Source organism: Syngnathoides biaculeatus, chromosome 11, assembly GCF_019802595.1.
Source record: "Syngnathoides biaculeatus isolate LvHL_M chromosome 11, ASM1980259v1, whole genome shotgun sequence".
In the NCBI taxonomy this organism is placed as follows: domain Eukaryota; kingdom Metazoa; phylum Chordata; class Actinopteri; order Syngnathiformes; family Syngnathidae; genus Syngnathoides; species Syngnathoides biaculeatus.
Genome location: NC_084650.1, coordinates 9,635,548 through 9,650,828, shown reverse-complemented (window position 1 = coordinate 9,650,828; position 15,281 = coordinate 9,635,548). Strand labels below are relative to the sequence as shown.

General features: G+C 42.7%; 1 protein-coding gene across 3 annotated transcripts in view; it reads right to left on the bottom strand.

Annotated features, from left to right (window-relative positions):
• trappc11 (trafficking protein particle complex subunit 11) overlaps nucleotides 1–15,281 on the bottom strand; it is a 182,370-nt gene that overhangs the window by 101,483 nt on the left and 65,606 nt on the right. The window lies entirely within an intron of this gene.

Genomic DNA, 15,281 nt, shown 5'->3' with positions numbered 1-15,281 from the left:
GCTGTTCGCAGTTTTGGTACTTTTTGTGGGGGGGGTGAGCTTGTCGAACAGTGTTCAGGTTCATCAGTTGATCCAAGTTCGCGTTTGGTCCCTTGAGCAACACCAATCTGTTGAGGTGTCCAAACTGGCTGTATGGTAGGCACTGATCTAGGTTTTAACTGTTTTTACATTTAAAACCCATCTCATACATGAGTCCGCCAGTATAAGAGCCCGGGGTGAAATGTTTACTGCATATGATAGACTGATGACCGGGTTTGGGAAAAATTAGCTCTCTTTGTTCGCACAAACCTGACGCACTGTCTTCTGAGGCTTGGGTCTTTGGGAAAATAATGTAACCGTGATTAGAATAATTAAAATTGCGACAAAACTGAACCACACAGGTCTTCACAATTTTTAGAGATTGTTTTTTAACTTACAATCACTAAGGAATTCTTGAAACAAATGGGTTTTTCTTCGGCGTCTTCTTCAGCCAATGCTACGACTATAAACCCATCCCACAACAGCAGGTCTCCCAGCTATGACATCAGAGGTAAGCCACAGGAAAGGAGGTGTTTTTCAGGTACGGGAAAATAGGTCAAAGTTTGCAGACTTTAATTCATAAATACTTACATTTTTCGGTAAAAATATTGAACATTTTCATCTAGATAAGATAATTTTCATTCGAAAACTGATGTTCTATACACTTTAAGCATTTAACGTAAGCTTTGCCTGGTGTGAAACTGGGTGAAATTACTGGGATTTAAAAATGAATAAAGCAGTGTTCAAAACAAAAAACGCTCAAAATCCTTACATTTTCATACAAACAAATTAATTGGGATTGCTGTAAATTCTGTTCCAAAACAAAAGAAGAAAACACAATATTTATTCCTTGACAGTTTGACAAGGAAAAACAGTTTCAGCTTTTCAAAATACGTAACTGAAAAATTGTTGATTTGGGTTTCCTGTGAATCAGTGCTTATGTAACTGTTCTGTTTTGTATTTCTCTCTTCTTCTTTTTTTAAACCTGTCATGTCAGCTGCATGGCCTTGCAGAATGGTGAGTCTGTATACCTTTGTGCTGGAACAGTTTTGCTGTGCAACAGGGGAGTTTGATATAGTTCCTCTGCTTATTTTTAAATGTTTTAATTATTCATTTCATTCATTTATTCAGCCAGGCAGAAAAGGGTACTAGTGGTGAGAACCACAACAGACAAATAGCAAGACAGTTTAAATATTTGAAGACTTTACAAAAGTTAAAGTTAGTTTTGTTGGGGGAGTTGGAGGAGGGGAACACCCGGTGAAGACATGCAATAACTAACCAAGAGAACAAGATGAGAGAGGACAGAAAAGGACAAGATTGGATGTGGGGAAAAAGAGCAAGACGGTGCTACTGACATATGGTGGTATTTTTTTTTGTGTCAAAAAAAAAAAACTGAGTTGGTATGTTACTCTAACCTATGTGGGGCAGTTTTACTACAACAGGAGCTCGAGCGCATCATAACATAGACGACATCATGAAAAAAGAACATTACATGGCAATATTAAGGCAATATGTCAAGTCAGCGAGGAAGCTAAAACTTGGGTGCAAATGGTCTTTTAAATGGATAATGACCCAAAATGGTTAAAAATTGGCTTGACGATAACAAATTCAACAACTTGGAGTGGTCATCACAAATCCCTGATCTTAATAAGCGTCAAACATTTGTTGGGAATTCCGAAAAAGCATGCGCGAGCAAGACAACCGACAAACCTGACTCAGCTATACCAATTCTGTCGGGAGAAATGGGCCAGGATTTTACCACAGTACAGTCAGAAGCTTGTGGAAGGATACCCAAAACATTTGGCCCAAGTCATGCAGTCCAAAGGAAAAGGTGCTGGATAGTCATGAATATATGTCAACTTTTCTTCTTTTCCTTTTGGCTTGTGATGAAACAAAAAAATTATGAAATTCTCTCCCTCATTTGTGGAATTTACAAAATTATATGATTTTGGTGATTCTACCTCACCTGAAACAAGAGGTTTAGTCTGATTTGACTTCAGTGAGACAAAAAAAATTAAATGTGTTTTTGCAGTGTATCTAAACTTAAGACTTCAAAATCTAAAAATAATGGCAGTGCACACATGAGTGCTATCAGTGCTTCTATTTGTTGTTTGTCTGTTTTTTGGGGCACTTTGTTCATGTACACTTTGGCACTACACTGCTGTACCTGCCAGGAACTTTTGACTTTAGCTAACGACCCAACATAGTGGTTTCAAGCGACTTCCACTGCAAACACAACATTTCAGATTGCTGTTGGACCAGGAAAGCGGCACAGGGAGAGGAGGCAGAGGAGGCAGAAGCAGGGACATCGGTCTGGCTACCTGTCAATGCGAAAGAACAACCCACACAGACCACCTCTTCCAAACCTGTACCTCACCAAAGCCAGATCCATCGGCAACAAAATGGACGAACTGGAATTAAAACTTGTGGATAACCACTGTGTTCATGATTGCTGCATCCTCATCATAACGGACACCTGGTTTCACCCAAACATTCCCAATTCTAGCGTGCAGCTCTAGCACGTGTCATTATGAAGTGTGTCGAGAGGCTGTTTCTCAAGTACATCAAAGATTGCCTCCCCTCAAACTTCGACTGCCACCAGTTTGCATACCGGTCGAATAGATTAATAGAGACCGCCATCGACGTAGTTCTGCATGCTGTGTGGAGTCACGTGGAACAACCCCAGAGATTCACTAGGATGCTCTTTACTGATTATAGCTTGGCCTTTAACAGAATGTTCCAGACATTCTGATGATTAAACTGGACATACTGAGCCTCCCTCCTCTCACATGTAAGAATCGGCTCCCACCTTTCCTCCACCTGTACATTGAGCACCACCTGACCACCTGGCTGCGTGCTAAGCACCCTCCTGTACTATCTCTACACCTTTGAATGCAGCCCTAGTAAACAAAACTAATAGCATCAAATTTGCTGATGACACAACAGTGGTGAGGCTAATCTCAAACGGAAATTGGCCAGCCTACAGAGTGGAGGTCCAAAAGATGAAAACCTGGTGCTCAGACAACAATCTGGCACTGACAATTAAAAAAAACAAAGGAGATCATTGCAGACTTCAGAAGGAACACAACCGAACCGGCTCCGCTGTATATCATTAACAGCAAGTTTGTGGAGAAGAGAGTACGCACATTCAGGTTACTGGGAGTCCTGATCTCCGAGGAACCTCTCCCAGACAGACAACATATCAGCAGTAGTCCAGAAGGTTCAACAGCATCTCCACTTCATGACAATTCTTTGGAAAAACAGCACAAAGTTCCGGCTGGCCTTTCTACCACTCATCCATTGAAAGCCTGCTTACATACTGTGTCTCCATTTGCCACGGGAGCTGCATTTGAGGCAGACAGAGCAAGGCTTCAAAGGAAAATCAAAGCAAAACAGATCGTGGGCTTCCCTCCTCCCCTCCATGGCAGACATCTATTCCTTTCAGTGCCTCAGCAGAATTAACAGCAGCATTAACAGTGATCAACTGCTTGACCTCCTACCATATGAAAGATAGTACAGATGCGCATAAGCAAGAACGAACAGACTGAGGAACAGGTTTTTTCCCCAACACCCATCACCACCTTGAACTTTCATCTTTCCTCGAGCCGCATTATTAGTGTAAAGGCATGCTGATTTTAACAGCTTGAGCAATGCTATTTATGCATTACATTTTACATGTATTTGTAATCATTTTTATTCGTATTTTTATGTATTTTCACATTGCTTTATGGATGCACTGATGCAGGAGAGGATCTCCAATTTTATTGTACAGTTTCATATTTTGACAAATGGCATTAATTAATTTATTCAACTGTATGTAATACATTTAGGAAAAAGGGACAACAGACCTTTTATCAGTCTCAGAATCGCAAAGGCTGCTACATTTCTGATATATAAGTTCTTGATGTACAGTGATTGTACTTGATAAACTCAGGACACACAAAGCACAACAGGCTGTGAAATTTTCTAGTAAAATTTAAAGTAACATACGGGAACACAGTTACAACTACACACTACATCGTAAAAAACTGGTGAAGGAAAGGAGCAAAACTGCGGATATGAAAATGAAAAAGAGAACAGCATGTATGTGTATCCTGGGCTAAAATAAATTGGCGTGTGAGCATTTACTGCGTTCAGTCAGCACGAGTGAAAGCAAAGTTGGGATTTCGTGTGAAGCTAGTTATCTCCCCAAAATTATTAGGCATTTATTTTGTACATTTAAGCAAGGATTGGATTGTGTCAATTCATGCGCACAGAACTTTTGGGAGTGGTCTTCCTCCGGACCTCAGGTGGAAAAGAAGGAGGTTTGGTTGCAGGTAAATGAATGTTAACCAAGTAGCCTTCTTGGAGCGGGTGTATGTTGAAGCTGGGAATCATGATTTAAAAGGAAAGCTGATAATTTTTATATTTTTCTTTTATTTAAAAGTCCACTTAATGTAAACCAGGCATTCTCCAAACTTTGGAGAATTAAACTGGGGTGGCCAACCAGTCAGTGATCAAGAGCCGCATTTTTTTACTATGTTATGGCAAAGAACCACATCGTACACATGAAATAGCCAGAGGCACATCATACATATGAACATTATTCCCTCCTTACACATTTCTCAGGCAGATTTATTGTAGATGTCACACACCAACACGATAAGAAAAATCGACTCCTACAGAGTACCAAAACCACAGGCCAGTAATTTTAAATAATCTAAAATTGAGTATGCTTTCAAACACAGACAAACTATCTGTTTAACCAAGTCTTGTCTTGTATATCACAACTCTCATCTAATGCAACACTAAAATACTTACACGATTGGAGGTCTCTGTGCAACTGAGAATCAGTAGCCATGCTAATGTCCTAATTTCTCTGGTTGTTCAACAATGTGACAGGGCAGTAGAAGGTGTGATACCATGTTTAAGATTTAGGACAAGATTTCACCAACATCAACAATGCATTTTTTCCTCCCTGAATTTGATATATATGACGACCATTTTGTGTACTGTTATGCGTGCGCGCTCATCGACTATGAGGGTATGCCAGGGTGCATTTTTAACCTTACACATAGTCTAATTGATTACGTTTAAAGGCATAGTTTTTGCTTCACCAGCTTTCTGGTATACTCATACACTTTGCCATGTGATTGTGGATTAGTTGAACTGACAGCATTGATGCATTCATTTTAATGGCAAGTAAGATTTTGTCAATGAGAACTTTAACTTGCTCAGGGTCAGATTTTTTTTTTTTTTTTTTGTCTGTGACAGCTTGTTCTTTTTCTCCTGGTCGTTTGCGCTCTCCTGCAATAATGTACCAATCCCTTTTCCCATCTTGAGTCTTCGTAAAATTCCAACAGCATTCAAATGACTTTATGCTGAATGTGTCACTTGAGGTAGTCAAGTTTCCATTTAGTCCATATTTCTCTAGCGGAAAAATCGTTCGCAACTTCAGCGTTACTGCATGTTTTGCAGAGCAGAGCAGGCCTTTCTCACTTGAAAAACAAAAGATCTCACCCAGTTTCACCGCTTGTTCTTCTATTTGCACATACTACAACAGCCATTCCATCTTAAAAGAAACGCAGTTCTTTTACTTTGGTTTGGGGAGTCAGCGTATCACATTCACTTTTTTTGGCAATAAAGAAAAGAGAATTGCTGTGAGTAAACATCTGGACTCTCCATCTTTAAAATCCAAAGACTAAGTCCGAAACCTCGGTATTGTTATTGATTCCAGCCTGTCTTTCAACAGTCATATTAAATCAATCACAAAAACTGCCTTTTACCATCTGAAGAACATATCTAGAGTGAGTGTATCTGTCAAACAGACCAGAAAAAGCTCATCAATGCTTTGCGTTATCTGGCGGGGTAAAGAAAGAAGAGCTTATGCAGGTGAGAGTGTGTACATGCTGTCCAGTGACCTTGTAGCTCCAATTCAGAAAGCAGAAAGAGAAAATTGGGACCGCCACAGATGCCGGGTGTCACAAAAGAATTAACATTGGTTTTGATGACACAGATCGGGCGACGTCAAGTTTGGTAAAAATATTGTATTTGTGTGTATCTTGAGGTTGTTTTTCCAACTTTTCGCCTCACATGGAACACCAATATGTATCGTAAATTAGCGTTGAATCAAATTTATTTGGGTAGTAAATTTGGTGGAGTTGAACGCCTTTCGTTCAACTGCACCTTCCAGGTTTACGTTTCAGCGTTAAATCTAACTTTGTCTCGATGGGCACTACGTCACTTTTTATACACACAATACTTAGGAAAAAGGGACTAAAAACCTTTTATCAGTATCAGAATCGTAAATGGTGCTACATTTCTGACATACAACTTCTTGATGTACAGCAGAGCTTAGGACACAAAGCATGACGGAGGGAATTTTGTAATCTACATTAAAACAGCTACAACTACAAAAAAAAAAATCAAAGACACAAATTATAAAAGAAATTAAGAAAGCTTGGTGTACGAAAATGACATTCACTGCCATATGTCTTTTTAGACTGATTTTTCTGATTTTGAGGGAGACCTGGACTTATCTGACCACCTGCCCAATTGTGACTCGGATATTGATTTTGTTTTTTTCCTTCCTATTTTTAGTCGCAGTCAATTTGTGTCACCTCCCCATATTTCCAGCCCCGTGTGGTTCAGCCCAACTCCTGTTCCTCCGAGATTTTCTGGGGCACCCGTTTGGTCATTTGGCCAACAGAAGCGTCCAAGTAGAGCTCAGTCTTATGCCTCTAGCTAAACTCCGCCGAAGCCACACCAAGCAAAATACGCCAGTAAGTCAACTTGTTCTATTTCACCTTTCCAAGTCCATATGCACTCTGCCACTCTCATATCCACTCCTACCAAGCCTCAATGGCACCAGACTGAGGAGGCACCTGCTGACCCGCAGCCGCTTCTTACTCCTGTCTCGGCGGTGCCTGAACCTTAGCTGCTTCTTGCTCATGTCGCAGCAGCACCAGATCCCCACCCGCTTCTGCCTTGACCATCCCTCGGCAGTGCTCGACAAACAGCAGGAGCAGCCGCCGATTCTCGAACATGACTCGGCGGTGCTCAACCAGCATCAGCAGCTGCAGCCTTTTCCACCATGACTTGGCGTGGCTTCAACCGCAGCTGTCACCTGCTCCTGTTTGGTTCCTGCTTTGCCATTAGGACCCTCTTCACGGACGAGTTGCCCCAAAGGGATTCTGGTGGTTGGCGTCTGAGCCAACCCCCTGAACTGCCAAGTTCCTCGTTTTGGGTGGCCTGGATGGCCACCAGACAGACTAGGGTGGGGGTTTGTGGCTCCAATCTGCCAGCGCCTGGTCGGAATTTTGTTTGTTATTTTGTCGTGTCTGGGATCCGCACCTTGGGAGAGGGCTTTGTCAGGGGCGTGGCCAGGCGACTGCCAAGTTCAGAGCTGTCACCGGCAGTAGCTCCTCATTGACGCTAATTGGGCCAGGCATATATGTGTTGTGTTTTTCATTGTGTGAGTACGCAAGGTTCTTGTTTAAGTATCTCCCTCAATAAATCGGTTATTTGCCACCAGTCAAGTCTTTTTCATGTTTCACCTCGTAGTTGTCAGTCCTCATTTCTGGAGTTTTGGAGTTTGCCTTTTTGCTCTGTGCTTCTTGTGATTCTGCCTTTTTGGACTGCTTACCTATGTGTGACCTCTGCCAGAATTAAATTACCCTCGAAATTCATGTCCCTGCCTATGAGTCCTGCATTTGGGTCCTACCCCATGTCGCATGCTTGTGTAATTTGGAACTTAAAGGCCCACTGTCATGAAATGCATGATTTTTAGTATGTTATTAATGAAAAAAAACGGCAACCGACAAGGACCCATGCATGTCTTTTTTTTAACCACAAAACATGACTTTGACGTGTACAGCTTTTTGTAACTCCCGCCATGAAAATCCTCCCGAGGGTTTTGTTTTCGAGAAGAAGCAGGAAGTGACGTACATGGCAGGACCAGCCTCAGGTGGAGTTGTTTGTTTCTATTAGTTTTACCTCCGGGAAGGTAGCTCGTTGTTAATTTGTGTTTGCTGCTGCATTGCAGGACATTGCTAGAACACTCGAGAGGATGGATTTACCCTTCATAAGTTTGCAAGAGACCCGGTTCGTCATGTAAAATGGATTGCACGGATGCTTTGACGAAGCATCTGAAAAATCCTGCCACAATGCCGCACTTAGCCGCGTGCAACAACAACGCCATAAAGCGCCCCGGCTCAACGGTGTTATTCATCGCGTACTGCGGCGGCTATGAACAATGCCTTAAAGCAACCCGGCTCGACTCCGGGATAAACCATTTCGGCACTGAAAATGATCCACACCAGCCGGTTGCGATGAGCCGCGATGGCTTATCTCCGCCGTGGAAGTGGATCAGACGGGGAGGCGGTTTGGCCGTGATCACATATCATCTGAATATGACTCCAAACAATAGGGTAATATTGCCCCGGTCTCTTCACTCGGTTGTGAGATGTTCTCTTCTTCGAAAACAGCTTGTGTCAGAAGGGGCGTGTTCGTCTCCCATAGTAGGGTCCATCACGTGTTTTCATTGCCGAATGTCCGGGGTGTCGTCACGGACAGGGGATGCAGCCAATATGGCGACAACTTGGATGTCGTAGAATGACACTTCTGCAACTTTGCGCATGGATGACGCTCATATTTATTTTTTCGTATAGACATTGAAGTGAATAATGTATTTTTCAATACAATATCTATTTTAGAATGTGTATAGGGATGACACTTGACCTTTAAAAACACAAGCTTGCATGTTGACAAATTAAACTTCAAAATACATAAATTATTTAATTATTTATGCAGTAGTTCTGAGCATCCCAGAGAGACAGTTTTGATTGGTGCAGATTGTAATGGAGATCTTGGTGAAGGTAAACAGGGGCAATGAAGAAGTCCAGGAAAGGAAGTTTGAGGGACAAATGGTGTGGACTTAAAAAAAAAAATATGGAAATGGCAGTAGTGAACACTTTTTTCCAGAGGAACAAAGTGTGACCTACAAGGGCTGAGGAAAAAGCCCACAGGTTTATTAGATTTTGTGCAGAGGAAGTAATCTGAAGGTTACCGACTGTAAGGTAGTGGTAGAGGAGAGCGTAGCTCAACAGCAGAAGATGGTGGTGTGTATGATGTAGGTATCGCAACCGGTTACAAATAACCGGTTATAACCGGTTTTCGGTTTTAAAAACCGAAACCGTAATCGGACTTTCGAAATCGGTTAAAATTTTCAATCATTTCTTCCGGTTCCGGTACTCCACATTGCGCTATTTTTTCAACATCATTTCCACTTTTTTTAAGTTTCGCTGTTAGAGTAAAGTTGGACTCAAAAGAACATTCAGTTAAATCAAAGAAACATCAAACATGGCATCGAGGAAACGGTCGGTATACTTTCATGCCCTTTCTGAAAGTCCGAAAGAAGAATGTTAACATGAAAACATTTTTACAAAAAAATAAAAATTTAACTTACACGAGTGCGTTGTTGAAAGCCACATTCAACAAGCTTGTTTGTCAATATTGTATACAAACTACCCCATTACCGCGGAGTAAATTAACGATCGATGGTGTAGCGCCGGAGAAAAGGAGTCGGAGGCAGAGTGTCGGACACAGGAACAAAACTTGTCAACGGGTGAATTATGTAAACACCACAATGGTACCGGTTTTAAAACCGGTTAATCGTTTTTTTGCCACAGCTGTTCGGTTAAAACCGGTTATGAAAGCAAGCGTTTTTTTGCAATCCCTAGTATGATGACTGGTAGTGGGAAGGAAGATTAAGAAGACAAAACGAGAGCAGAGAACCATGTGGTGAAAGCTGAGAAAGCTGCGGCCTTTCGGAAAGAGGTGAGACAGGCTCTCACTGGACAGGAGGAGCTTCCGGAGAACTGGACTACTAAACCGAAAATGATCAGAGAGAGAGGCAGGAGAGTACTTGGGGTGTCCTCTGGGAGGAAAGGGGAGAAGGAAACTTGATGGTGGAACCCCAAAATACAGGAAGTCATACAAGGAAAAAGGTGAACGAAAAAGAAGGGGGACACAAAGGATTGAGGAGAGGTGAAAGGAATACATTGAGATGTGACGTAGGGCAAAGGTAGAGGTGGCGAAGGCTAAAAAACAGGCATATGACGACATGTATACTAGGTTGGACACAAAAGAAGGAGAAAAAGGATCTCTACAGGTTGGCCAGACAGACAGAGATGGGAAGGACGTGCAGCAGGTAAGGGTGATAAGGATAGAGATGGAAAAGAGTTGACTGGTGCCAGTAGTGTGCTAAATAGATGGAAAGAATACTTTGAGAAGTTGATGAATGAAGAACATGAGAGAGAAGGAAGAGTAGAAGAGGCAAATATGAAGGACCCGGAAGTGGCAATGATTTGTGAGGGGGGAGTCAGAAAGGCACTACAAAGGATGAAAAATGGAAAGGCAGTTGGTCCTAATGACATACCGGTGGAGGTATGGAAGCAATTTGGAGAGGTGGCTGTGGGGGTTTTGACCACATTATTGAACAGAATACTAGCAGGCGAGAAGACACCTGAAAAATGGAGGGAAAGTGTGTGAGTTCCCATTTTTAAGGACAAACGCGATTTGCAGAGCTGTGGGAACTATAGAGGAATAAAGTTGGTGAGCCTCACAATGAAGTTATGGGAGAGTAGTGGAGGCTAGACTCAGTACAGAAGTATCTGCGAGCAACAGTATGGTTTCATGCCTAGAAAGAGTACCCCAGATGCATTATTTGACTCGAGAATCTTCTTTTCCTTTCGGCTTGTCCCGTTAAGGGTCGCCACAGCGTGTCATCTTTTGCCATCTTAGCCTATCTTCTGCATCTTCCTCTCTAACCCCAACTGCCCTCATGTCTTCCCTCACCACATCCATAAACCTTCTCTTTGGTCTTCCTCTCGCTCTTTTGCCTGGCAGCTCCATCCCCAGCACCCTTCCACCAATACACTCACTCTCTCACCTCTGAACATATCCAACCCATCAAAGTCTGCTCTCTCGAATATTGTCTCCAAAACATCCAACTTTGGCTGTCCCTCTAATGAGCTCATTTCTAATCCCTATCCAACCTGCTCACTCGAGCGAGAACCTCAACATTTTCATTTCTGCTACCTTCAGTTCTGCTTCCTGTTGTTTCTTCAGTGCCACCGTCTCTAATCTCTACATCATTGCCGGCCTCAACTGTTTTGTAAACTTTGCCCTTCATCCGAGCAGAGACTCTTCTGTCACATAACACACCAGACACCTTCCGCCAGCTGTTCCAACCTGCTTGGACCCGTTTCTTGATTTCCTTACCACACTCACCATTGGTATGGATTGTTGACCCTAAATATTTGAAGTCCTCCACCCTCGCTATCTCTCCCCCCGCCACCTTTCTCATTCACGCACATATATTCTGTTTTACTTCGGCTAATCTTCATTCCTCTCCTTTCCAGTCCATGTCTCCATATTTCTAATTGTTCCTCTGCATGCTCCCTGCTTTCAATGCATATCACAAAATCATCTGCGAACATCATGGTCCAAGGGGATTCCAGTCTAATCTCATCTGTCAGCCTATCCATTACCACTGCAAACAGGGTCGGCATGAAACGAGACTGTTGCTCGAAGATACTTACTTCTGTCCTGAGTCTAGCCTCCACTACTCTTTCCCATAACTTCATTGTGTGGCTCATCAACTTCAACTAATTCCCACAGCTCTGAACACCCCCTTTGTTCTTGAAAATGGGAACGAGAACACTTTTCCTCCATTCTTCAGGCATCTTTTCGCCCGCTAGTATCCTGTTGAATAAGTTGGTCAAAAACTCCACATCCATCTCTCCAAATTGCTTCCATACCTCCACCGGTATGTCATCAGGACCAATTGCCTTTCCATTTTTCATCCTTTGTAGTGCCTTTCTGACTTCCCCGTTACTAATCATTGCCACTTCCTGGTCCTTTACACTTGCACTGGTTTGTGCCCCCATGCATTATTTGCCTTGAGGATACTTGTGGAAAAGTACAGAGAAGGTCAGAAAGAGCTGCATTGTGTCTGTGGATCTAGAGAAAGCCTATGACAGAGTACCAGGAGAAGAACTGTGTTAATACATGCGGAAGCCTGGCGTGGCGGAGAAATGTGTTAGAATAATACAGGACATGTATGAGGGCAGGAGAACAGTGGTGAGGGTTGCTGAAGGCGTAACAGAAGAATTTAAGGTGAAAGTGGGATTGCATCAGAGATCAGCTCTTAGCCCCTTCCTGTTTTCTATGGTAATGGATAGGCTGACAGATGAGGTTAGACTGGAATCCCCTTGGACCATGATGTTCGCAGATGATATTGTGATCTGCAGTGAAAGCAGTGAGCAGGTGAAGGAAAGAAAAATAAACAAGAGATGGAGGCATGGACTGGAAAGGAGAGGAATGAAGATTAGCCAAAGTAAAACTGAATATACTGTATGTGTGTGAATGAGAGTGGTGGAGGGGGAAGAGTGAGGCTCCACGGAGAAGAGATTGTAGCGAGAGTGGACGACTTCAAATATTTGTAGAGGAAGAGATAGAGAGGGTGGACAATTTCAAATACTTGGGGGTCAACAATACAGAGCAATGGTGAGTGTGGTCAGGAAGTGAAAAAGCGGGTCCAAGCAGGTTGGAACAGCTCGTGGAAGGTGTCTGGTGTGTTTTGTGACAGAAGAGTCACTGCTAGGATGAAGGGCAAAGTTTATAAAACAGTGGTGAGGCCAGCCATGATGTACAGATTAGAGACGGTGGCATTGAAGAGACAACAGGAAGCAGAACTGGAGGTCGCAGAAATTAAGATAGAGGTTCTCTCTTGGAATGAGCAGGTTGGAAAGGATGCAAAATTAGCTGATCAGAGGAATAGCCAAAGTTGGATGTTTTGCTTTGACTTTGCTTAGACTTCGATGTTTTAGACATGTTCAGAGGTGAGAGAGTGAGTACATTGATAGAAGGGTGCTGAGGATGGAGCTGCCAGGCAAAAGAGTGAGAGGAAGACCAATGAGAAGGTTGATGGATGTTGTGAGGAAGATGCAGGGGGTAGGCTTGGATGTATTGTCAGTGCTTTGAGGCAAAGCTCCACAGTGCTTAAGAGTGTCAGTCTCTTGCCCTCCGTTCAGCTACAATCTGTAGCAGCTCTTTTTCCATCCTTGGGAACTGCGCAACTCTCCCACATCCCAAAATTCTTCCATGTGCTTTTTGATGGTTTATTTTCTTCCCCATCTTCCTCCACAATCTCACTATGAACTGCTGCACCGTTTCCCACTTCTTCAGGTGATGATAATTTTTGGTGTTTAAAATAGCTACATTATAAGCCCTTCTCGTCAACATTTTTTCTCTTCGTTTAAATTTAAAAAAAAAAAATTATGGGCAGTCGTTTCTGATGTTTGATGCAGTAACAACAAATAAATTAAACTAACAATCGTAACATGGGAAACTCCTGTAAGCATGTCAGGAAACTCGGGTTGGCAGCGCACATTACCGTAATACATAAAATGTGGACCATAACACATTGAATTTCATGTTAAAATGTATAGCTGTATAGCTACTTTTACTTAGCTACTTTTACTCCCCTATCCACCTCTATACGACTATACAATGTGAATTTTGTTTTATTTTTACCTAATTTCAATGAGCTCCACTTTTTTAAAACATTTTTGGAAAATTTTGCGCAATATACATGAGAAATCTTGTTCTTTGTTCTGAATGTCATACCAGGGTGGTACTGTGTGTTGTTACATACTTGGCCATTAAAGTTGATTCTTATTCTGAAATTACGGTATATGGATTCATCTCATTGTCAATGTGTGATCTCTAAGCTTTGTCAACTTTTTCTGAGTTAACTGACATTTTAAGAATGTACCTTAATTTTACTTAAAGCGGTGTCAGATGTGATGTACACCAGCCATCATCCTAGTGGCAGTCTTACGGCAGGGTAGCTTGAAAATCCATTTTATCAAGCCGTGGGGAGTCATGTGCCACCTCATTTTGCAGAGAGCATGACCACTCTAACATGCATGCTAACCAACTGGTGAATGGAGTTGCTGAGCCGCCACATTGAAGAAGGGTGAGGCCAGCACCCTCCTCCCACAGGGTTCATACTCAGTGGGACCCAAAAAATTTAAGGGCTTTTTAGGGCCATTCTTAGGGGCTGACACGAAAAATTTAGGGCCGACACGAAAAATTTAGGGCCATCGTGGGAAATCAAGAGTAAGGGAAAAAAGACTCACCCAATGGTGCCATCGGCTGTTCTTGTTTCATCAACGGTTCCAGTACCTCAGTACCTGTGACAGTGATCACCTGTCGCCCCTTGTGGTAGTTCTCATTGATATGACCATTGTCAACGTCTTCACATAACAGTATAAAGAAAAACTGATTCTAACTACAATTGCAACGATATACACAAATGTCTTCTGCTGATGTCTGTCTCAGCACCCCTACTCTAGCTCCTTGAGCCTCCCCAGTGCCTCCTCTATTTGCTGCTGCAGAGGCTCTCTTGTCCTTTGCTCTGGCTCTGAGTCCATTGGGCTCGGTGATAAACCTCAGATTCCTCTTTTCTTCTGCCTGCTCACACAGCCTGTCAGCCTTCTCAATAAGCGTAGATATGTCAGTCTCTATTCTAGCTTTTTTGGCTTTGAGGCAGTAGAGATGAAAAGTGGGCAGCGATGCCAAATGTAGCCAGGTATGAAGTCTTCCTTTCCCCACAGTGGTAGTTTTTTGGAATGCCACTGTCTGGGAACATGACTGCAAACACTTTCGAATTATTTTCACAAGATTTGTAACTGTAATGGCTGCAGATCATTTTTAAAGTCCACACGATCTCTGCCTTTAACGAGTCCGCCTTCGTGTATTGAACTACGTTCATAGAGGCTGACTTCTCACTGGTTGAAGTCGATTGCTGGACAACTGTAGGTGCGCATGCACTGCTAGTACCACTGCCTGAAGTTGATGCTTCACTATTTTTATATTTTAGAAACAGATTCATACCAACGGGAGATGAGAGAGTCTTCGCGTGTTTTTCCTGGTGCGACTCCAGCGCTTTGACGCCCATCTTTCCTAGCTGGTAGCTCTGCTTGCACAGATGGCAGTAAAACATGTGCCGATCTTTTGCATCTCGACAAACCCAGCTTCCAAACTCCTTACTTTCAACCCAAGCATCCTGAAAAATGCACTTCCCCATGATACAAGTTGGATCGATGAAAGAACTACGCTACGTCCTAACAAAGACGAAGTGAAATGCCGACTCACGGAAACGAACAATGGAATATCAATGACAAGATGGCGACTCGTTGTCAACACGGTGACTT